Consider the following 23,401-nt stretch of genomic DNA (forward strand, 5'->3'; position numbering starts at 1 on the left):
CATCCCTGGTTAAATAATATTTGAGCATTAGAGTATAGCGGACCATAAGGTAACAAGACCAGGAGGTCATAAGGTAAAAAGGTCCGCTATAAAAGTCCAGTGGCACAACGCCTGGGGTGTTGGTGCAGAACCCATATAGGCCATACAAGCTCTGGTTGAAGGAATCGCAGCCGGAAACATCGATTCCATTAATCTTTCAGTACATGACAAATAGTGCTCGCGTACTGAACGATTGGACCGCACGTAATTGTGTGCAGTAGTTAGTAATCTGACCTCATACCATTAGAGAAAAGTGGTCACAAACGCTACTTGTACATTCTGACGTGATTTGTGTAATTTTTTATTTTTGGAAGGGAAGTTCGCTGGTCACTCAGGAACTATCTAACAACCCCAACTTTACTGGAAAGAGTAAGTGTCCTGCGGGTAACCCTCATATGTTCCAGTAAACTGAAGGTTCCATAGGGGCCCTGTATCGAGTACGCCAGCACCATATCGGTGTGATCAGGTCGTATTGGTCGAGGTGGGCGAGTGAGTGGGGTACTCGGTAAACCGCCACCGCCGGCCTACTGTGGAGTAATTTGGTTGTCTGTAAAGGCTTGCTGAAAACCTTGATACAGAAAATCCAAGGAGGACTAAGCAACACCTACAGACGATGGGGGCCAGTTGCTCAGGTAGGGGGCGATCAACCCAGGTTCAGGTTGATTCGGAGAACCGACCAGTCGGGTCGGCAAGATACATTATGTGTGAAAAATACGGTAGTCACACAGAGGTTTTATGTGATGAATGGGAGAGAATGACTGTACAAGACAGGGACAAGTTCCCAAGAATAGGTAGCTTCAGTCCAGATGTGTTACAAAATTTAAGGAGGAGGATATGTCTCGTAAAATCATCAAAGAGACGAATTCAGCATCATGATTACTTGCAGTTATGGCACCAGGAAGGTGAGATACAGAGAGGTTTGGCTCTGGCGGCGGGAACTGGGGCGGTCAGGAAGCTGATTGCCACAGCTCCTCCTCCACCATACATTGCAGGAGAGAGGTTGATTGCGGAGAGAAACGCACTGGGTTGTAAAACACAAACTCTTAGTAACCCTGTAAATGTAAATGATGTTAACCGAATAACTCATGCAAGTATTAACCCGTGCAAGTTGTACCCTGTTTTGAACCTTCCTCAGGAGTGTGAACAAGAAGACGATTCGGCAACAATTTCAGCTCTCTCTCTTGCGGCCACCATATCAGAGACCACAGTAGGCACAGCGACACCCACGAGATTAGTGAAAGCCCCTAGCGGAGGGATAGGTGAGGTCGTGTCAACGGGTAAGTACGGCACCATGCACTACACTGAAACCATTGTACCACAAGTTGTAGAATCTACACAGGAAGATGCTGTTAGAATTGCTCCTGTAAGGGTAATAGCAGTTCCCAATGGAAAAACAGATGTGTCTGGAGCCACTCCCCTAAGGAACATTGCCATGTACGCCCCATTTTCCAGAATGGAAATAAGAGCAATAGTGTCCGAATTTCCTGACCCCAGGAAAGACTTAGTTGCTAGCCAAAAATACATCAGGGATTTAGGTAACACTGTAGAGCCCAACAACAAGGATTGGCAGGTACTGCTAAGAGCTTGTTTACCTTCCAATGTCGACGCAACTCAGTTTTTAGCTGACTGTCAATTGGATAAAGATGTACCGCTTACAGACGTATACAATAAGGATAATGTAAAAAGGATAAATTTACAACTAAAGGAGTATTTCCCAGCCGTTGTTAAATGGAATAAAATATTTTCCATTAAGCAAAAAGAGTCCGAAACGGCAGCAGAATATTTCCACCGGGCACTAACAGAAATAGCAAAGTACACTGGTATAGAGGACATAAAGACCAACCCAAACCATCGGGAAGTAGCAGTGTCTGTACTGATGGATGGTTTGAAAGAAACATTAAAGACTAGGGTTCAGACCACGCAGCCATGCTGGCGAGGTCTGTCAGTGTCCACATTGAGAGAGGCTGCTGTTGATCATGACAAAAACATCACTAGGCACAGGGAGTCGCAAAGTGATAAGTTGATGTCAGTAAGTATACAGGCGCTGACCACAAGGCAGCCTGCGTATGTACCACCGAATCCTGTGGGTAAGGCAAGTATAATAACATGTTTTTCTTGTAACAAACCAGGACACTTTGCACGAGACTGTAGAGTAAGAAATGTACAAAGATCTTTTCAACCCCCTAGACAACAACACAACACACGACATTGGGAGCAGGGTCCACAGAGGCGGAGTTTTGAGCCACATACAGGGGAAACAAAAAGATATCCCCCGAACAGAGATTGGCATGCCTCTGGTAGTTCCCAGCTAACCCCCTCACAAATAGTTGCTGCCAATGGGATTCAGGGAGGTCAGCATACCCAATAGGGGTGTGGCCATACCTGTAATCTGCAATCAGTTAAATTGATTGCTAGTCTTGGAAGTGAACCAGAGATTGCAATCAATGTGGCTGGTAAAACTTTAAACTTTCTTGTAGACACAGGGGCGGCCAAGTCAGTGATAAATTCGACAGTGGGCATGAGAACCACTGGTAGGACAATTCCAGCCATGGGAGTAACAGGAGTAGTCCAGCACTACCCTGTTAGCAAACCAGCCGAGATTACAATAGGGCCTTTGCACACCAAGCATTCCTTTTTGCTGGCTGCATCGGCACCAACCAATCTCCTGGGAAGAGACTTACTATGTAAAATGGGTTGCGTCATCTATTGTACTCCCGAAGGTGTATTCTTGGACATCCCTGAGAATCACGCTCAGGAAGTACGAGACATGTTAGACTCCCCATCAAAATTAATGTCACACACCGTTATAACAAATAGGAACCCATCCCAGGTAGAAGAGATGACATCTCAGATACCAGAGTCACTTTGGACAAAAGATGGACAGGACACTGGATTAATGGCAAACGTAGCTCCAGTAGTAGTACAAGTAAAAGATGGTAGGATAGCTCCAAAAATCCCACAGTATCCTCTGAAGCCAGAGGTGGAGTTAGGAGTTTTTCCCGTAATAGAGCGCTTGCTACAACAGGGCATTCTAGTAAGAACGTCCAGCGCAGCAAATAGTCCCATCTTCCCTGTTAAAAAGAGTGGGGGGAGGGGTTACAGGCTAGTGCAGGATCTAAGGGGGATTAACAAAATAGTCGAGAGTCAGTTCCCCGTAGTGCCTAATCCAGCTGTCATCCTAATGCAAATTCCTCCCACTGCCAAATTTTTCACTGTTATTGACCTCTGCTCCGCTTTCTTTTCGGTACCTCTGCACCCTGACAGCCAATATTTGTTTGCATTCACATACAGAGGAGTCCAATACACGTGGACTCGATTACCCCAAGGTTTCATAGATAGTCCAAGTATATTTTCTCAGGCTTTGCATGATTGTTTACAGTCTTTTCAACCAGAGAGTGGATCAGTATTGATACAGTATGTGGATGATTTACTGCTGTGTTCAGATTCACTGGAAGCTTCCCTGAAAGATACGAAACAGCTCCTGTTTCACCTTTCAGACACAGGTCACAAGGTTTCCAAAGACAAGTTGCAATTATGCCAGACTAAGGTAAAATATTTGGGACACTGTCTAACACAAGGACTGAGACACCTGACCGCTGATAGAATCCAAGCCATTAGAGACATGACACTGCCACAAACCCAGCAACAGATAAGGACGTTTTTAGGAATGTGTGGGTATTGCCGTAATTGGATCCCAGGGTTTTCCATATTGGCGTTACCTTTGCAGGAAATGGTCTCTTCAAACAAACCTGATCGGATTTCGCATACAGACGAATCCGAAACAGCATTTGAAAGACTCAAGCAATGCCTAACGCAGGCACCAGCACTAGGTGTGCCAGACTATGGGAAACCCTTTGAACTATACGGAACAGAAAGTGCTGGGTGCGCAGCAGGTGTACTAACACAAAAACACGGTGATGCCAGCAGGCCAATTGCATACTACAGCGCGCAGCTAGACACGGTAGCGCGATCCCTCCCCACATGCTTGCGTAGTGTTGCGGCGATAGCATTGCTAGTGACGAAAAGCGAAGATGTCGTGCTAGGCCACAACCTCACAATCCATACGCCACATGCAGTATCTGCCTTATTGAATTCTGCCCAAACCAGACACGTCTCATCAGCCAGGTTTACGAGATGGGAATTGGCATTAATGGCCCCCGTAAACATCACCATAAGGAGATGCAGTGCATTAAACCCTGCAACATTTCTCCCAGGTGTGCCTGGACAGGCACAAAGGGTGGGAGGTGAGAGTGATGGGGAAGGAGGATTTAATGCAAAGGAAGATACACATGATTGTATGGAATATTTGACCCAAAATTTTACCGCAAGGCCTGACATCAGTGACAATCCACTAGAAGATGCAGAACTCACGTTCTACACGGACGGTAGTTGTCACAGACAGTCAGACTCGGGAGACTTGTGTACTGGATACGCAGTCGTAGATGACCAAGACACCATAGAAGCGGAACCGCTAGGCCCACCTCACTCAGCCCAGGTTGCTGAACTGGTCGCCCTAACCAGAGCATGTGAATTGGCTAAGGGAAAGTCTGCCAATATCTACACCGATTCTAGATACGCGTTCGGGGTAGTCCATGATTTCGGAGCCCTATGGCGGCTCAGAAATTTCATGACGGCAGCTGGCACACCGATAGCGCATGCAGCGTATATAAAAAGGCTTCTAACAGCGATACAGGAACCCGACAGAGTGGCTGTTATCAAATGTAAAGCACATACATATAGCCAAGACCCAGTATCCCTTGGTAACAGCCGAGCAGACGAAGCCGCAAAGCTTGCAGCTGCTACCCCCATACGGACAGACACCACACAGTTGATGGTATTTAATACCATCAACACACAGAAGTTGTGTGAGATGCAGAATTTGTGTTCCACTCAAGAGAGAGCAGTCTGGAAGGCAAAGGGATATGGCCAGGAGCCCTCAGGGCTCTGGACGGATGGACATGGTAAACCAGTGGCCCCCAGGGCATACCTTCCATGTCTGGCTGAAGCAGCTCACGGGCTGACTCATCTAGGCAAGGAGGGGATGTGCAAATTGGTAAGAGCATACTGGTGCGCCCCAGGATTCTCCTCCCATGCTAGTAAAAGAGCAATGTCATGCCTTACCTGTCTGAGAAAGAATATTGGAAAGGCAATACCTACAGAACCCTCCCATATCCCACCTGCCGGCGGCCCTTTCCAAGTAATACAAATTGACTTCATCCAATTACCCCCATGTAGAAATTTGAAGTATGTACTTGTTTGTATAGATGTTTTCTCGAATTGGGTCGAAGCTTTTCCAGCAGCTACAAACACTGCTATGTTTACAGCTAAGAAAATTGTGCAGGAATTTGTATGTAGATATGGTATCCCTAGAATCATTGAAAGTGATAGGGGTACCCATTTTACAGGTGATGTCTTCCAAGGAATGTGTAAGTTGATGGGTATTGATAGTAAGCTGCACACTCCGTACCGTCCACAGGCGAGCGCGAAGGTCGAAAGAGTGAACAGCACTATTAAAAATAAATTGAGTAAAGTAATGGCAGAGACAGGTTTGACGTGGCCAGAAGCTTTACCCATTGTTTTGTATAGCATCAGAACCACTCCCAGGTCCCCTCTTAATCTGTCTCCTTTTGAAATTCTGTTTGGTCGACAACCGCACGTCATGATTAACCCTCAGGATGATTTGAAATGTAACAATGAAGTAACTGTAAAGTACTTAATTAACATGAGTAAGCAGTTGAGGAGTCAAAATGATAATCTGAAGTTGGTGATTCCTGATTTACCAGATAGTAATTGTCATGACATTGAACCTGGGGATTATGTAATGATACGAAATTTTCTACGCTCAGGTTGTCTTATTGATAGATGGGAAGGACCATACCAGGTCTTATTGACTAGCACCACAGCATTGAAGGTTGCTGAGAGAGAGACTTGGGTCCATTCATCCCACTGCAAAAAGGTTGCTGACCCAGAGAAGTCCCGTGATAAGGAACAGACGGTAGAGGTTGTATCACTGGAGTGTCTGTTTCAGGAGGACTGAGGCGGCACCTGAGCCTTGAAGATCGAAAGCAGCTGTCGACTCCCCACTCCCTTTTATTGTTTTTCTCCACTTCCCATCCCTTCTCCCTTGATATTTCTTTTTCCCCTTTCTCATTCTTCTCCATTTCCTCCTCAAAGATGGACTTGCCCCAAGAGACTGTAATCCGGATTTTGATGTTGACCATGATGTTGACCAGAGCAGTCTGTTCCGGCGAGAGTACCATAGAGGTCGAGAGAGGTTCTGGAATGGGTTCCGATTATGATGATGGAGGTGTAGTTTTCCAAGATCAACCAATCCAACAAGCAAAGGCGAGTATCAGAAAACGATCCGATAGAAGAAATTGTGATGGATTGTTAGCTGAAGAAAATTGTATCTGTAGGCTTTGTGATAATCTGGTTGAAGATGGATGCATAAAGAAATGCCAATCTAGTTTTAATATCCATATGGACCGGCATCCATTGAGTGACTATCACTCTCTAGTGGGTAACGTATTAAACAAGACCGATTGTTGGGTATGCTCTCAAGTACCTCAGGGTCACAGCAAATCAGGGCTAGTACCATTTCCTTTAACGTTAGGGGAGGTACTTGAGCTAAGTGGTGGGAGACCGGTGGACCGGAGGTTTAACATCTCCAGCCCTCCTAGTTTGAAGCTCCACCAATACCATGTGGATAGGTCCCTCATATGTTTTAACATCTCCAATCCTAGAAAACCGGGAAATTGGGAAGTGTCATGGAGCAACCTTACCATGACCTTTTCACACAGAGCAGATAGAATGCCTACAGATACAGAGCTCGTACGCCACATAGCCAGTAGAGGAAAATCTTTTCGGTATCGATATACCTTAGGAAATAGGATTACTAAAGTTGGAGAGGTATCACCAGGATACTGTGCACATATCGTACAAACTGATACGTGCATTAGACAGATGGAAGAATTAGGGTCAGGAGATTTCACCTGGAAGGTTTGTAACATGGTCATGTCCTTCTCCGTCCCTTATGTTCTCCCCGATGATGCATATTTCATATGCGGGAGAAAGGCGTACAAGTGGCTTGCCCCAAACTCTGAAGGATTGTGTTATATTGGAAAAGTATTGCCTGAAGTGATGACTGTTACACATGACAAAATGAAGGACATACACCGTGGTGCCCAAGCTCCTTATACTCACACTCACTACGAGCACCTTGTTAAAAGACAACTGTCAGAAAGGTTAGAGCATCCGGCCTCTGATCTTATCCATGAATCCACCGGGATTCAGGTTCTGGTAGCGTTAGATTTCACTCGTACCGCTCGAGGTGTGATGAATTATAGATACATTTCCGCACTCGCCAATTTGTTAGATAATATCACTGAAATGTATGATGACACGTTTAGATACACTGTTAGCGGTCATGTTATGTAAGTACCACAACATTTTATGTGCACATTTTAATGGAAATTTGACCAAGAAAACCAAGTAACGACTAGGAAATCTGAATGTGATCATTTATCCCCTATGGTAGTATAGCCCTCTGTCGAAGTCAGAAAAATGTCTTAATGCACACTGCCATATTTGCACCGCACACTGGTCCGTGCTGCGCATGCGTACGCTCTCCCGTGGAAGCGCATACCCGCAATAGCGTGCACTCGCACGCGCAGTATGCGCATTTACGGTAGAGTTTATGTGATCGTAGCGTGCGACTCATTCGTTACAAATATTCACAATTAATGTATTTCATAGATCATGTTCCCCTCAATAGTTTCTGTAAGTTTGGTTTAGATAGAATGTCCCTGAGCGGAGGAATCCCTCTTTGTATTGCACGAAGGGTCTAACAGGAGTCATACAGCAGTGTTTGATACCCATCGGAAGAGTATTTAATTAGCAATATTCCGGTGTTGATTTGGAGCGTATTAATCGCTCGTGCGAATAGTTATGGACATAAGAAGTTTATGTCCATTTCTATGATTTGCACATACTCAGGTATGCGGCGGGAAACCCAGTTCCCCACCCACCTGAGCTGTTGGAAATCAGCACAGCCCACCTGTATGAATCAACCTATGACCTTTGGTTACAGTACAGGGCCGAATTCCTGTGTCCAATAAACTGTAGGATTGTAGGGACTAGGAGATTGCATTGTGTGTGGGGCATAAATAGGCAGACCGACCACATCCAGCTCTCACTCTCTCATCAACGGTTATCTGCTGATAATCGGGAGCTGGATATCGAGGCGCTGGCGATCATACCCTTTGTGCGTAAGTTCTCTCCGTAATCATTGTCTTTCTGTGAGCCAATTCCTCTCTCTCTCTCTCTCTGTGTCTATCTCTCTCTCTCTCTATTTTCTCTTTTCTCTCATATCTCCCCTAGACTAAACTTTATAGTATTGTATTGTATTGTGTTAGACCAGGATAGTATTGTAGTTTATCCCTTAGTTAGGTGTTTGGTTAGGAAGTCTTTGTTATATTGTAGTGTATCATTTGTACTGTGTTACTCTTTTACAAGTATACTAGATATAATACAGATAATAGGCTTTGGAACCCTAAATCAGTATTTGTGTATTTACTATAGTGTTAAGTGTTCATTTGAGCGTCGGTGACGCTCAAACAGCTTTGTAGGTAGTCAGGTTACACAAGGTTGCATTTACACCCTGTACTCACATTAAGGTATTCTGTGTGTTTCATTGGTATAAGGTTTAATATCAAGGTAAAGTGTTGTAAGCGTCTGCATCGCTGGTGACCTCCTCGTGGTCTCTAGCGTACACTACGTAACAGCGAATCTTTCCCCTAGACTTAACCAATAACGTGTCCTGTGATCACTGGGCCGCGAGCGAACGTGACGCTTGAGCGTCTCGCCTACGGCTGAGCGATCGCTACGCAGATAGCGTACCATTACGGTACTTCTTAAGTAAACAGCGTACAGTGTTCTTAGCTTCATAAGGGTTGGTTATACGACAAAGGAATTTAGCATTGTCACCTCCAAGCTTTCTTGTCATGTATGCTGTAGCTTGCAATGCTTATATAAAAGGCCTGCTAATATGTTATTACAGATAGGTGTCTAGTTCATTGAATGAATGGATTCATGTAATTTCCTACTGATATTATGGGTAAGCGGGGAAATTCAGAATTGGAGGGAAAGAGCACTGCTGCTGCGTACTAGGAGGCAGCAGTAACGCTAGCATATGGTAATGCAGGAGGCATCTGGTATAAGTAGACGCCTCCTGCATGCATGTGTGACCCAGTGCTGAGTCCGAGGACACAGCACCGAATCACCTGGACACCATCGGCGAGCTGAGGCTATGCAGACCGGCCGCTGCAGCTACATCAATAGAGATATAAATATGGCTGTGCTAATGAGAAATGTATATTGAGAAGCTCAATAGAAACACTGGATGAAATAAAATGAAATGAGCGCTAGATGATAAAACAAATGTTTAAGCTCCTTTATGGAAATAGTTGGGAGGGATGCAGCATATGGCCCGCAGTTGTATTCAGTCAGCAAACATCTAACCCTAGTATGCCCTACTTCTGACCTGGTCCGGTGAGCAGTCCGAGATACTTTGTTGGTTGTTTGCTCCTCGCTGCATTGGTTCCCATAGCGTTCAGCGGTAATCGTCACTGGCTCATAATGGTTAGAGCAGGCATTCCCAACCACGGTCCTCAAGGCACACCAACAGTGCAGGTTTTAGTGATATCCAGGCTGCAGCACAGATGGTTAAATCAAAATAACTGAGCTACTAATTAAGTCACCTGTGCTGAAGCCTGGATATCACTAAAACCTGCACTGTTATTGTGCCTTGAGGACCGTGGTTGGGAATGCCTGGGTTAGATGTTTGCATATTGAATACAACTGCAGGCCATATGCTGCATATCTCCTAACTATTTCCATAAAGGAGCTTAAGGGTCATTCCATGTCAGTTCACCCAGGCATGACATCCACCGACCCAGATTTTCATGATACTTTGTACCCTTCATACTACCACAATGCTGCTAAGCCATGCCAAATTTTTCTTTTCTAGGCCTCAAAATTTTCAGGATATAGGGGGTCAAAGTTTTGAAAAATTGCTGGGAAATACCTCTCCTGGTGCTCAGCTTTTTCTGAGATGTATCTGGAAAAAAATTCACATCTCAGTGCCTGATCCACGTATCACTTTGAAATTTGACACTTTGGTGGTCATTCCGAGTTGATCGCTAGCTGCATTCGTTCGCTTTGCAGCGATGATAAAAAAAATGGCACTTCTGCGCATGCGGCGAAATACACACGCACGTCGTACTATTACAACGAACGATGTAGTTTCACACAAGGTCTAGCGAAGCTTTTCAGTCGCACTGCTGGCTGCAGAGTGATTGACATGAAGTGGGCGTTTCTGGGTGTCAACTGACCGTTTTCAGTCGAGTGTTCGAAAAAACGCAGGAGTGGCTGGGCGAACGCAGGGCGTGTCTGTGACGTCAAAACAGGAACTGAATAGTCTGAAGTGATCGCAAGCGCTGAGTAGGTATTGAGCTACTCTAAAACTGCACAAAAAAAAGTTTGCCACCGCTCTGCGATCCTTTTGTTCGCACTTCTGCTAAGCTAAAATACACTCCCAGTGGGCGACGGCTTAGCGTTTGCACGGCTGCTAAAAACTGCTAGCGAGCAACTCGGAATGACCACCTTTGTCAATCAAATATGGAGATTCCAGTAAAAAATGTTTTATCAATCTTGCCTGACTCCGAGAGTTCATTATTCATTCCTTTACTTCATACTTAATATTTTTGTTTAAAAAAAAAAAAAAAAGTGGGTTCAGTTAGCATTATCAACCTAAGGCAGATGAGTTATGTCCCTATTTTGTTTAAATTGAACCGTAAAGTATACTTTATAAGGCTACGAAAGAAAAATAATGGGATTTTTACTGCAAATCATGAAAAATCCCTATTCAATTAGCCACAATAATTTTTCCCCTGTGACACCCCTCCCTCCCCTAATAACTAAGTAGGCACTTTGACGGTTTTAATTATTTTTAGCTGTCCAATAATGACATGTAATTTTTGGGGTGAAAATGTGCAAAGTGACGGAATTCGGGGTTCAAGGTATGGGGGTGCTTTATGAGTGGGAGGAATATTTTTAAGCTTGCAGGTGGGTGTAGTCAGTCTTTTTCCATTTTTTTTTTTTACGTCTCCTAAAATGACCCAAATATAGACTTATACCCGTTTTTATGTACCCCAAATTTAAAGAGAGCAATTCCTTACATTTTTACCTTAAAATAAAGATTTCCCCCAACTTTGCACCTGCTCAGAGTAGGTGAATTGAAAATTATAGACAATAAATTATTGCAGTTAATTGAAAAGGAGTTCTCCACAATTTGCAGTAAAATCACATTTTTTTTTTGCGCAAAAACAGGTTATCGAAGGTTATCGCAGCTAACCGAATACTCCCCTATGTGCAATTAGAAACCTGCACAAATACATAGAAATATACAAATGAAAATACTTCCCTGGCGGGAAAAATTATACCCAATGGTAATTTTCGTTTTTAATGAGAGAATTATAATTAAACAAAATATTCATACAGGTAATCAAAAATAAGAATTTACTCACCGGTAATTCTATTTCTCGTAGTCCGTAGTGGATGCTGGGGACTCCGTAAGGACCATGGGGAATAGATGGGCTCCGCAGGAGACTGGGCACTCTAAAGAAAAGAAAAGATTAGGTACTATATGGTGTGCACTGGCTCCTCCCTCTATGCCCCTCCTCCAGACCTCAGTTAAGGAAACTACGAGAAATAGAATTACCGGTGAGTAAATTCTTATTTTCTCTGACGTCCTAGTGGATGCTGGGGACTCCGTAAGGACCATGGGGATTATACCAAAGCTCCCAAACGGGCGGGAGAGTGCGGATGACTCTGCAGCACCGAATGAGCAAACACAAGGTTCTCCTCAGCCAGGGTATCAAACTTGTAGAACTTAGCAAATGTGTTTGAACCCGACCAAGTAGCAGCTCGGCAAAGCTGTAACGCCGAGACCCCTCGGGCAGCCGCCCAAGAAGAGCCCACCTTCCTTGTGGAATGGGCTTTCACCGATCTTGGATGCGGCAATCCAGCCGCAGAGTGAGCCAGCTGAATCGTGCTACAGATCCAGCGAGCAATCGTCTGCTTCGAAGCAGGAGCACCCAGTTTGTTGGGTGCATACAGAATAAACAACGAGTCAACAGAATAAACAACGAGTCAGTCTTCCTGACTCCAGCCGTTCTGGAAACATATATTTTCAAAGCCCGGACTACGTCCAGCAACTTGGAATCCTCCAAGTCACAAGTAGCCGCAGGCACCACAATAGGTTGGTTCAAATGAAACGATGATACCACCTTAGGGAGAAATTGGGGTCGAGTCCGCAATTCTTCCCTGTCCATATAGAAGATCAGATAGGGGCTTTTACATGACAAAGCCGCCAATTTTGACACCCGCCTAGCCGATGCTAAGGCCAACAGTATGACCACTTCCACGTGAGGTATTTTAGCTCCACGGTCTTAAGTGGCTCAAACCAGTGGGATTTCAGGAAATCCAACACAACGTTAAGATCCCAAGGTGCCACTGGAGCACAAAAGGAGGCTAAATATGCAGCACTCCCTTTACAAACGTCTGAACCTCGGGCAGTGAAGCGAGTTCCTTTTTAAAGAAAATGGATAGAGCCGAGATCTGGACCTTTATGGACCCTAATTTGATGCCCATAGTCACACCTGACTGTAGGAAGTGCAGAAATCGACCCAGCTGGAATTCCTCTGTAGGGGCATTCCTGACCTCACACCAAGCAACATATTTTCGCCATATACGGTGATAATGCTTAGCTGTCACATCCTTCCTAGCTCTTATCAGCGTAGGAATTACTTCATCCGGGATACACTTTTCCGCTAGGATCCGGCGTTCAACCGCCATGCCGTCAAACGCAGCCGCGGTAAGTCTTGGAACAGACAGGGCCCCTGTTGCAACAGGTCCTGTCTGAGAGGCAGAGGCCATGGGTCCTCTGTGATCATCTCTTGTAGCTCTGGGTACCAAGTCCTTCTTGGCCAATCCGGAACAATGAGAATTGTTCTCACTCCTCTTTTTCTTACTATTCTCAGCACCTTGGGTATGAGAGGAAGAGGAGGAAACACATAGACCGACTGGAACACCCACGGTGTTACCAGTGCGTCCACAGCTATCGCCTGAGGGTCCCTCGACCTGGCGCAATATCTTTTTAGCTTTTTGTTTAGGCGGGACGCCATCATGTCCACCTGTGGCCGTTCCCACCGATGTGCAATCTGCTCGAAGACTTCTTGATGAAGTCCCCACTCTCCCGGGTGGAGGTCGTGCCTGCTGAGGAAGTCTGCTTCCCAGTTGTCCACTCCCGGAATGAACACTGCTGACAGTGCTTGCACGTGATTCTCCGCCCAACGCAGAATCCTTGTGGCTTCCGCCATTGCCACCCTGCTTCTTGTGCCGCCCTGGCGGTTTACATGGGCGACCGCCGTGATGTTGTCTGACTGAATCAGCACTGGCTGACCTCGAAGCAGGGGCTCCGCTTGACTCGGGGCGTTGTATATGGCCCTTAATTCCAGTATGTTTATGTGAAGACAAGTCTCCAGACTTGACCACTGCCCTTGGAAGTTTCTTCCCTGAGTGACTGCCCCCCATCCTCGGAGGCTTGCATCCGTGGTCACCAGGACCCAGTCCTGTATGCCGAACCTGCGGCCCTCGAGAAGATGAGCACTCTGCAGCCACCACAGAAGAGACACCCACTGAAAGATCCTGGCATGGAACCTGCCAAAGGGAATGGCTTCGTATGACGCTACCATCTTTCCCAAGATCCGCGTGCAGTGATGCACCGATACCTGTTTTGGTTTCAGGAAGTCCCGGACCAGTGTCACCAACACCTGAGCCTTCTCCTCCGGGAGAAACACCTTCTTCTGTTCTGTGTCCAGAATCATACCCAGGAAGGGCAGACGTGTCGTAGGAATCAGCTGCGACTTTGGAATATTCAGAATCCAGCCATGCCTTAGCAACACTTCCTGAGAGTGTGCTACGCTGAGCAACAACTGCTCCCTGGACCTCGCCTTTATGAGGAGATCGTCCAAGTACGGGATAACTGTAACTCCTTGCTTCCGAAGGAGTACCATCATATCCGCCATTACCTTGGTAAATACTCTCGGAGCCATGGACAGACCAAACGGCAACGTCTGGAATTGGTAATGACAGTCCTGTACCACAAACCTGAGGTACTCCTGGTGAGGCGGATAAATGGGGACATGCAAGTACGCATCCTTGATGTCCAGAGATACCATAAAATCACCCTCTTCCAGGCTTGCAATGACCGCTCTGAGCGATTCCATTTTGAACTTGAACGTTTTCATATAAATGTTCAAGGATTTTAAATTCAGAATGGGTCTTACCGAACCGTCTGGTTTCGGTACCACAAACATAGTGGAATAGTAACCCTTTCCCTGCTGAAGGGGGGGTACCATTGTTATCACTTGCTGGAGATACAGCTTGTGAATTGCCGCCAGGACTACCTCCCTCTCCGTGGGAGAAGCTGGCAAGGCAGATTTTAGGTAACGGTGAGGGGGGGGTCACTTCGAACTCCAGCTTGTATCCCTGAGATACAATCTGTATAGCCCAAGGATCCACCTGTGAGCGAACCCACTTATTACTGAAGTTTCGGAGACGCGCCCCCACCGCTCCTGGCTCCGCCTGTGGAGTCCCAGCGTCATGCGGTGGACTTAGTGGAAGCCGGGGAGGACTTTTGTTCCTGGGAACTGGCTGCATGGTGCAGCTTCTTTCCTCTACCCCTGCCTCTGGCAAGAAAGGATGCACCTCTGACTTTCTTGCTTTTTTGAGAACGAAAGGACTGCATTTGGTAATACAGTGCTTTCTTAGGTTGTGAGGAAACCTGTGGCAAGAATGTCGACTTTCCAGCTGTCGCTGTGGATACGAGGTCCGAGAGACCGTCCCCAAACAATTCCTCACCCTTATAAAGCAAAACCTCCATGTGTTTTTAAGAGTCGGCATCCCCTGTCCATTGCCGAGTCCATAAGACCCTCCTGGCAGAAATGGACATTGCATTTATTCTAGAGCCCAGCAGGCAAATGTCCCTCTGGGCATCCCGCATATATAAGACGACGTCTTTAATATGGCCAAGGGTTAGCAATACGGTATCCCTGTCCAGGGTATCTAACCCCTCCGACAGAGTATCTGTCCATGCTGCTACAGCACTGCACATCCAGGCTGAAGCAATAGCCGGTCTCAGTAGAGTACCAGAGTGTGTATACACTGACTTCAAGATACCCTCCTGCTTCCTATCCGCAGGCTCCTTTAGGGCGGCCGTATCCTGAGACGGCAGGGCTATCCTCTTAGATAAGCGCGTCAGCGCCTTGTCCACCCTAGGGGAGGATTCCCAACGTAACCTATCCGTTGGCGGGAAAGGGAATGCTATTAGTAATCTTTTGGGAATTACCACTTTCTTATCAGGGGAAGACCACGCTTCTTCACATAACTCATTTAATTCATGAGACGGGGGAAAAGTCACTGCCTGCTTTTTCTCCCCGAACATATGTACCCTCTTGTCAGGGACAGGGTCATCCTCTGAAATGTTTAAAACATTTTTCACTGCAATAATCATGTATCGGATGGCCTTGGTCATTTTAGGCTGTAATTGTGCCTCATCCTCGTCGACACTGGAGTCAGACTCCGTGTCGGCATCCGTGTCAACCAACTGAGATAGTGGGCGTTTTTGAGACCCTGACGGCCTCTGAGGCGCCTGGGCAGGCCCGGGTCGAGGGCCCGGCTGTCCCCCGACTGCAACGTCATCAAACCTTTTATGTAAAGAGTTTACATTGTCATTTAAGACCTTCCACATATCCATCCGATCAGGTGTCGGCCCCAACACCACATTTATCTGCACTTGCTCCGCCTCCACGTAACCCTCCTCATCAAACATGTCGACACAGCTGTACCGACACACAGCACACACACAGGGAATGCTCAGACTGAGGACAGGACCCCACAAAGGTCTGTGGGGAGACAGAGAAAGAGTATGCCAGCACACACCACAGCGCTATATAACTCAGGGATACACTGATTACCCAATAGCTGCTAAAATATAACTTTTGCACCTAAATGTATGTGCCCCCCCTCTCTTTTTACCCTTCTGCTACCAGGATACTGCAGGGGAGAGCCTGGGGAGCGTCCTTCCAGCGGAGCTGTGAAGAAAAATGGCGCTGGTGTGCTGAGGAAGAAGGCCCCGCCCCCTCAGCGGCGGGCTTCTGTCCCACTTTCAGTGATAGAAAATGGCGGGGGATTTACATATATACAGTTCCTGACTGTATATATGTAGGTTTAATGCCACAAGGTACTCAAATTGCTGCCAGGGCGGCGCCACCCCCCCCCCCCCCCCAGCGCCCTGCACCCTACAGTGACCGGAGTGTGTGGTGTGCTGTGGGAGCAATGGCGCACAGCTGCAGTGCTGTGCGCTACCTTAAATGAAGACAGGAGTCTTCAGCCGCCGATTTCACTGTCTTTCCAGCTTCTGTTCTTCTGGCTCTGCGAGGGGGGCGGCGGCGCGGCTCCGGGAACGGACGATCGAGGACAGCTGCTTGTGTTCGAACCCTCTGGAGCTAATGGTGTCCAGTAGCCTAAGAAGCGCAACCTAGCTGTGAACAGGTACGTTTGCTTCTCTCCCCTCGGTCCCACGTAGCAGTGAGTCTGTTGCCAGCAGAAGCTCACTGAAAATAAAAAATCTAACAAATACTTTCTTTAACTAGCAGGCTCAGGAGAGCCCACTAGGAGCACCCAGCTCTGGCCGGGCACAGATTCTAACTGAGGTCTGGAGGGGCATAGAGGGAGGAGCCAGTGCACACCAGATAGTACCTAATCTTTTCTTTAGAGTGCCCAGTCTCCTGCGGAGCCCGTCTATTCCCCATGGTCCTTACGGAGTCCCCAGCATCCACTAGGATGTCAGAGAAAGACCATTATTTTTCTTTCATAGGGGTCTATTCAATTCAAGTTGGAATTCCAGACTTGTTGGAAAAACTGCAAAATTTTAAGGTCAAATCCAGATTTGACCTATTCAATCAAACTGTCGTTCTTCCGACAAGTCAGAAGTTCCGACTTGTCGGAAAACACGTGGATAGGCGGATTAGCCGCGGATCCATATGTTTTGTCAGAATAGTGGCCAAATCAGACAAGTTTTAGCCCTGTTTCCGACAAGGTCAATCCGGCTTTAAAAAACGTCGGATTGGCATTGTCGGAAACGGCCAAAACCTGTCGGATTTGGCCGCAAATTGAATACTGAAATGTCGGATAATTTCCGTTGGAAAGGATCTGACATCAATTGAATAGACCCCATAGCCTTTTAAAGTATACTTTAAAGTTCAATTTAAACAAAAAAGGGACATGACAACTCATCTTTCTTAGGCTGATAATGCTAATTGAACCCACTTTTTTATTTATTTAAACAAACAAAAAAAAAATTACTAGGCGACTGATCGCGCCCTACGGGTGCTCTTCACACCGTCGCAAGGGGCTGCGCCCCCTTAACCCTTGCACGTTCTTGCAACAATCTATTAAACTGAAGAAAACACAAAATGGACACTTTATTATTATTTTAAATTAAGCCTTAAACCTACATTAAGACATTTGTTTTTTTATTAAGTTTTAAGCTAGGCACTATGCAAATTTTATGGGCAAACTGGCAATCATTCCAATTTTGGAGGGGCCCAATATTGCCGCTACGCACTAAGCAGGGTTTTTTTTTTTTTTCATTATTATGATTTATATTTTTTAAAATAAACTATTTTCTGTCACATCACACTTAATTTGCACATAGAGGATGAGGTAATCCATATAAACCGTAGGAAATATGGGCAGATTAACAAGAATGCCCTCCCTGCCCAAAGCCTAAACCTTCATTCGGGATCCCGGTGCCGGCATTGCAATCTAAAACAGGATCCTGGAATCTGTGTTCCGACTGCCGGGAATAGTACCAATTCACATTATTCCCTCACAGTATGGCCTCTTATTGCAAATTATCAACACACAGTATGTCCCCTTATTTCACATTATGCCCACACAGTATGGTTCCTTATTGCACATTATACCTACACAATCGTTCCCCTTAAACACATTTACACAGTGGTGCCCCTTATACCCATTACAGAACAGAGTAGGGGCCCTCTTCACCTATCGGATACTAAAAGGTGGACTTGGCCTAGTGCCCAATCACTCAACAGAAGCTCACCTGCCTACCTTAGGGCACATAAAATGACCTGGTCCTAATGCTCAGCCACTTATTTGTGGCATGGGCCCTCTGCCTGCCTAACATGTCCCACAGGCCTAATGCCGGACACTATGATGTCTAGGAAGGGGTAGGGAGATGCAGCACTCTCCTCATCTTCTTTTTCTGCCGTTGGCCTGTCCTGGCGGGAATAAGTTGGCATCCCACAAATTACAATACCGGAATCAGAATCCAGATGCCGGAAAGCAGATAGAATGTCGAACGTAAGTATACGGGGGAGGTTAGGGTTAAGCTGCAGGTTAGGGGGAGTGTAAGGGGTAGGGTTAGTTTACTTATAAAGAAGTGTTAGTATTCGGACTGCCGGCATCCAGACTGTCGGTATCCTATACCCAATCCGTCCTGAAGACGTTCAGCGGTGGCCGGAGCGCTTCAAGAGATGCCTGCTCCCAATCACCACTGCCGCCATGATGCGGCAAGCAGTGATTGGCTCGCGATCTGCGCTAAATGTAAACCGTCACTGCTCCCCGCAGCCTGGCTCTTAAAGTTAGGGTTGAAGCTAGATCCAAGTGGGCTAAGGGACCTTATCCATCAGGGGGAGGAGTCACGACACAAGGGGGAGGAGCTAAGCCAGCGGCATAGTTCCTCTACTATCCACGCCACCAACTATTACCTTTAGTAATCAGGTGGCGAGCGAAACGGAGCGGAGCGAGCCACCGAGCCCGAAGCGTGGCGAGTTAAGAGAGCCCGCGAGGGAACTTTTCGGGAACCCTGTTCGGCCGTAGCTCCTCCGCCTGGTGACGTGTCTCCTCCCCAAGGTAAGTCAGAAGGTCCCTTCTCCCACTCCGATATAGAATCAACCCTACATTACAATCAAGTGGGCTAAGGGACCTTTTCCGTAAGGGGGAGGAGTTACGACGCAAGGGGGAGGAGCTAGGCCAGCGGGATAGTTCCTCTACTATCCACGCCACCAACTATTACCTTTAGTAATCAGGTGGCGAGCGAAGTGGAGCGGAGCGAGCCACCGTGCCCGAAGCGTGGCGAGCGAAGCGAGCCCGCGAGGGTACTTTTCGGGTACCCTGTTCGCCCATAGCTCCTCCCCCTGGTGACGTAGCTCCTCCCCTAGAAACGTCACAAGGTCCCTTCAGCCACTCCGATATAGAACCAACCATAACTTCATCCCTCCCAGTCTACTCATTCCGCCCCTGCTGCTCAGCAATGCCATATACAACTGATAAGATAGGACACCAGCCTAATCAGGAGTGGTGTCGTGTATACACAGCCCTGCACACCCTACTATGGGCAGGTTTCTACCAGCAGCAGCGTCTCCTATCACTCAGCACTCTCACATCTGTGTTACTATAGTTTGTTTTTACCTTCTAGCCTTCCAGCTTCATTGCTCCACCATCATCAAAAATGAGCCGCCTGCGTCATCAGTACGCGCTGTCTCGCCGGAGGCCGGTGCTGGGCAGGGCGCCCGCTGTGCTGGTGACGTAACAGCAACGAGGGGGCGGGGACATGAATCTGGGACAAGCTGTGGAGGCAGCTTCGCCGGCCGTGGCGGTGGTCACGTGGTGCGCTGGCCGGGCTGCGGCCGTGGTGACGTAACTCAGACCTCAGTCAGTAGTAGTTAGATTATGATGTGAGCAGCTGCGGCCATTGGCTGTGTGTGTGCTGAGTGATTGTGTGTGTGATGTATAGTGTGTGCTCTCAGTCACAGCTGTTTGTGCCTGCATGCTGCGTGCGGGAGCAGCAGTGCAGATAATTCATTGCTAATTTGTAGGCTAATAATCGCAAAAGTACTTAAATCAATGGACACAGTATCCTGCTGTACTGCATAGGAACATGTGTGTCTATGGCCGAATAAGAAGCTAACTTCAGCATCGTTGTCTAATATGTGTATTTTCTGCTGTGAGGATGTCTTGTTCCAAATAATATCTGTGCACACTACAATTTGTGGCACCATATAGGACAAGAGGAGGGGGGGTGGGAGAGAGAGAGAGACATGGCTTTTAAAGGTACACTAGTCACCTGACACTGGCTGATAAATTACTAAGGAGCAGCTGACACAGGTTTAGAACAAGTGAGATTACACAGGGGTGCATGAAAAGGCCTGTGACCACCTGTGTCAGCTGCTCCTTAGTAATTTATCAGCCAGTGTCAGGTGACTAGTGTGCCTTTAAAAGCCGTAAGATGCATGGCAGATACACATTAAACCCATACTTGCCTACCTGACCAGAGGCGTATTTATAAAAATAATAAATTAATAAAATGATAATAATAAAAAAAAAAATACAAAAGGAAAGTATGTGCAGACGCCACCGGTGTCACTGCATATAAAGATGTCAGGGTGTGTATGTATGTGTATGTAGGTGCAGTGGTCGAAGTTGAATTTTTGAAGGTGGAATGAAAGTGCAGACAGCAATTATGCGCGCGCCGAAGGAAAAGGGGCGTGGTCACTCAAAAGGGGCGTGTCCTTCAGTGTAGTAGGACCCCTTATACTATCTAGTACTGGTGCCCCTTTCACATTATAGCACACGGTATGAGCCGAAATTCACATTATAGCACACAGTATGAGCCGAAATTCACATTGCCCCACACGGCATGAGCCGAAATTCACATTATAGCACACAGTATGAGCCGAAATTCACATTACCCCACCTGGTATGAGCCAAAATTCACATTATAGCACACGGTATGAGCCGAAATTCACATTATAGCACACGGTATGAGCCAAAATTCACATTACTCCACATGGTATGAGCCAAAATTCACATTACCCCACATGGTATGAGCCGAAATTCACTTTACAGCACACGGAATGAGCTAAAATTCACATTACCCCACATAGTATGAGCCGAAATTCACATTATAGCACACGGTATGAGACAAAATTCACGTTACAGCACATGATATGAGCCAAAATTCCCATTATAGAGTTAGGGGATCCTACCCCCAGAATTAACATGACCTGTGGGGCACTATGATGAGGGGAGCCCACCCCCTTAATAGACTAATTGCAGAGTTTAGCAGCGGAAGGGCTGCAGCGGTTTCTCACCCCAAGCTGCGGCGCTTCTGCCACCTCCGACACTCCACATCTTCGGCACCACCCGGGATGCAGAGCACCGCACCGGGTATGCACCCTTTTCAGTGTGGTCTGCTGCGCTCCGAAGGGGTTCTTGTTTCATGCTGCAGGATCCCGATGTGCGCCTTCCTCCCCGCTGTTACTATCACGGTAAGCATTAGTATCGTTTACCGCAGAGGCCATTTTCTGAGGCATATGTGTTAAACCTCAGGAACTGAGATGCCCTTCTCACCATACAGCTGTGTGGCCGAGCCGGGCGGGGGGACAGCCAGCAGCAGCATGCCGGATATCAGCAGCAGAGGGTGCGGGCTGTACATACTTGAGGCAGCTGGATATTCAACAGTGCTGAAAGCCTCCGGAGCCCGCACCCCCGGAGCTGCAGTACACCGGCAGAGGACACCCATCTCCCGAACCCTGCGTAGCCCAAAGCCGGAGATCAGCAGCATGTTGAACGCGGAAGCAGAAGCTGCTTATTGCCGGTCAACATGCTGCTGATATCCGGCTTTGGGCTCCACACGTGCATTACAGCCCCTACCCTCGGCTGCTGATATCCGGCATGCTGCCCCTGCTGCTGGCTTTCCACCCGCCCGGCTCGCCCACCCAGCTGGATGGTGAGTGAGAAGGGCATCTCAGTGCCCGTGGTTTAATACATATCTCTCTTCGGTAAATGGCCATTAGTACATCCCACACACACTGATTACACACACACAGACTGGCCACCCCCAAATCCTACACACACCCACTCAGACTACACACACACATTCTCTTACTTTCCTCTCCCCCACACACACACTGGACTGCAAAAATTTACACACACTGACACTGTTCCACACACACACAATTAACACACTCACACTGTCCCACACACACAATTAACACACATGCACACTGTCCCACACACCAGTGGCGTGCGGTGAGGTCAGTGGCGTGCGGTGAGGCACTACAGCCATAATGTCTGCCGAATCCTGCCGATGACCCCTACCGCCACCGAGCCAATGCCCGCCACTGCCTCTGAGCCGATGCCCGCTGCCACCACCAATGGCTTACAAACTCGCCCACCATCAACTGACCCAGCCCTCCGCCACTAATTTGCAACTCAGTCCAAAGCCGCCAATGCCCGCTGCCTGCCTGCTCATCATACTTGTGATATATTGTACATTTTTATAGAAAAAAATAATAATTTGTGTTTGGGACTGGGAAGGGAGTGGGAGGAGGACATGAATGCAATTTTGTTGTCCAGGGCTTCCATTAACTTAATGGAGAAGGGTCTGAATGGGTTAAAAATGTAAAAAAAACTGTGTGAGGTCCCCCCTCCTAAGTATAACCAGCCTCGGGCTCTTTGAGCCGGTCCTGGTTGTTTAAATACTGGGAAAAAATTGGACAGGGGTTCCCCGTATTTAGACAACCAGCATCGGGCTCTTAGTCCGGTCCTGGTTCCAAAAATACGGGGGACAAAAGATGTAGTGGTCCCCCCCGTATTTTTAAAACCAGCACTAGGCTCCACTAGCCAGGGACATAATGCCACAGCCGGGGGACACATTTATGTAGGTCCCTGCGGCCGTGGCATTACCCCCCCAACTAGTCACCACTGGCCGGGGTTCCCTGGAGGAGTGGGGACCTCTTAAATCAAGGGGTCACCCCCCTTCAGGCACCCAAGGGCCAGGGGTGAAGCCCGAGGCTGTACCCCCCATCCGTGGGCTGTGGATGGGAGGCTGATAGCCATGTAAGTAAAAAAAGAATATTGTTTTTTGTTCTGGAACTACAAGGCCCAGAAAGCCTCCCCCGCTTGCTGGTACTTGGAGAACCTCAAGTACCAACATGCAGGGAAATAACGGGCCCGCCGGTACCTGTAGTTCTGCAACAGAAAAAATACCCAAATAAAAACACAACTCACACACCGTGACAGTAAAAATGTATTAAAACACACTGACACACTCACACATACTTACCTATATCCCACGCCGGTCACGTCCACTTGTCCAGTAGACTCCAGTAGGGGAATCTGTAAAAATGAGAGACAGATTACTTACCTA

General features: G+C 47.3%; 2 protein-coding genes across 7 annotated transcripts in view; one reads left to right on the forward strand and one right to left on the reverse strand.

Annotated features, from left to right (window-relative positions):
• Window positions 1-19,796, reverse strand: part of LOC135054970 (uncharacterized) — a 37,836-nt gene extending 18,040 nt beyond the window's left edge. For 2 of the 3 annotated variants that reach the window (XM_063958481.1, XM_063958482.1), the window contains exon 1: window positions 19,660-19,796. The gene's annotated coding sequence lies outside the window, so the exon portion shown is untranslated. Of the gene's footprint in view, window positions 1-10,123; window positions 10,157-19,659 lie in introns of all 3 variants that reach the window. The other variant, XM_063958483.1, reaches the window with a different exon arrangement.
• Window positions 1-23,401, forward strand: part of LOC135054972 (ciliary neurotrophic factor-like) — a 71,536-nt gene that overhangs the window by 14,410 nt on the left and 33,725 nt on the right. The window contains exon 1 of one of the 4 annotated variants that reach the window (XM_063958484.1): window positions 19,801-19,902. The exons of 2 other annotated variants lie outside the window; for them this stretch is intronic. The gene's annotated coding sequence lies outside the window, so the exon portion shown is untranslated. Of the gene's footprint in view, window positions 1-19,800; window positions 19,926-23,401 lie in introns of those variants that run through there. One more of the 4 variants, XM_063958485.1, reaches the window with a different exon arrangement.

This window comes from Pseudophryne corroboree, chromosome 3 (genome assembly GCF_028390025.1).
Source record: "Pseudophryne corroboree isolate aPseCor3 chromosome 3, aPseCor3.hap2, whole genome shotgun sequence".
NCBI classification, from domain to species: domain Eukaryota; kingdom Metazoa; phylum Chordata; class Amphibia; order Anura; family Myobatrachidae; genus Pseudophryne; species Pseudophryne corroboree.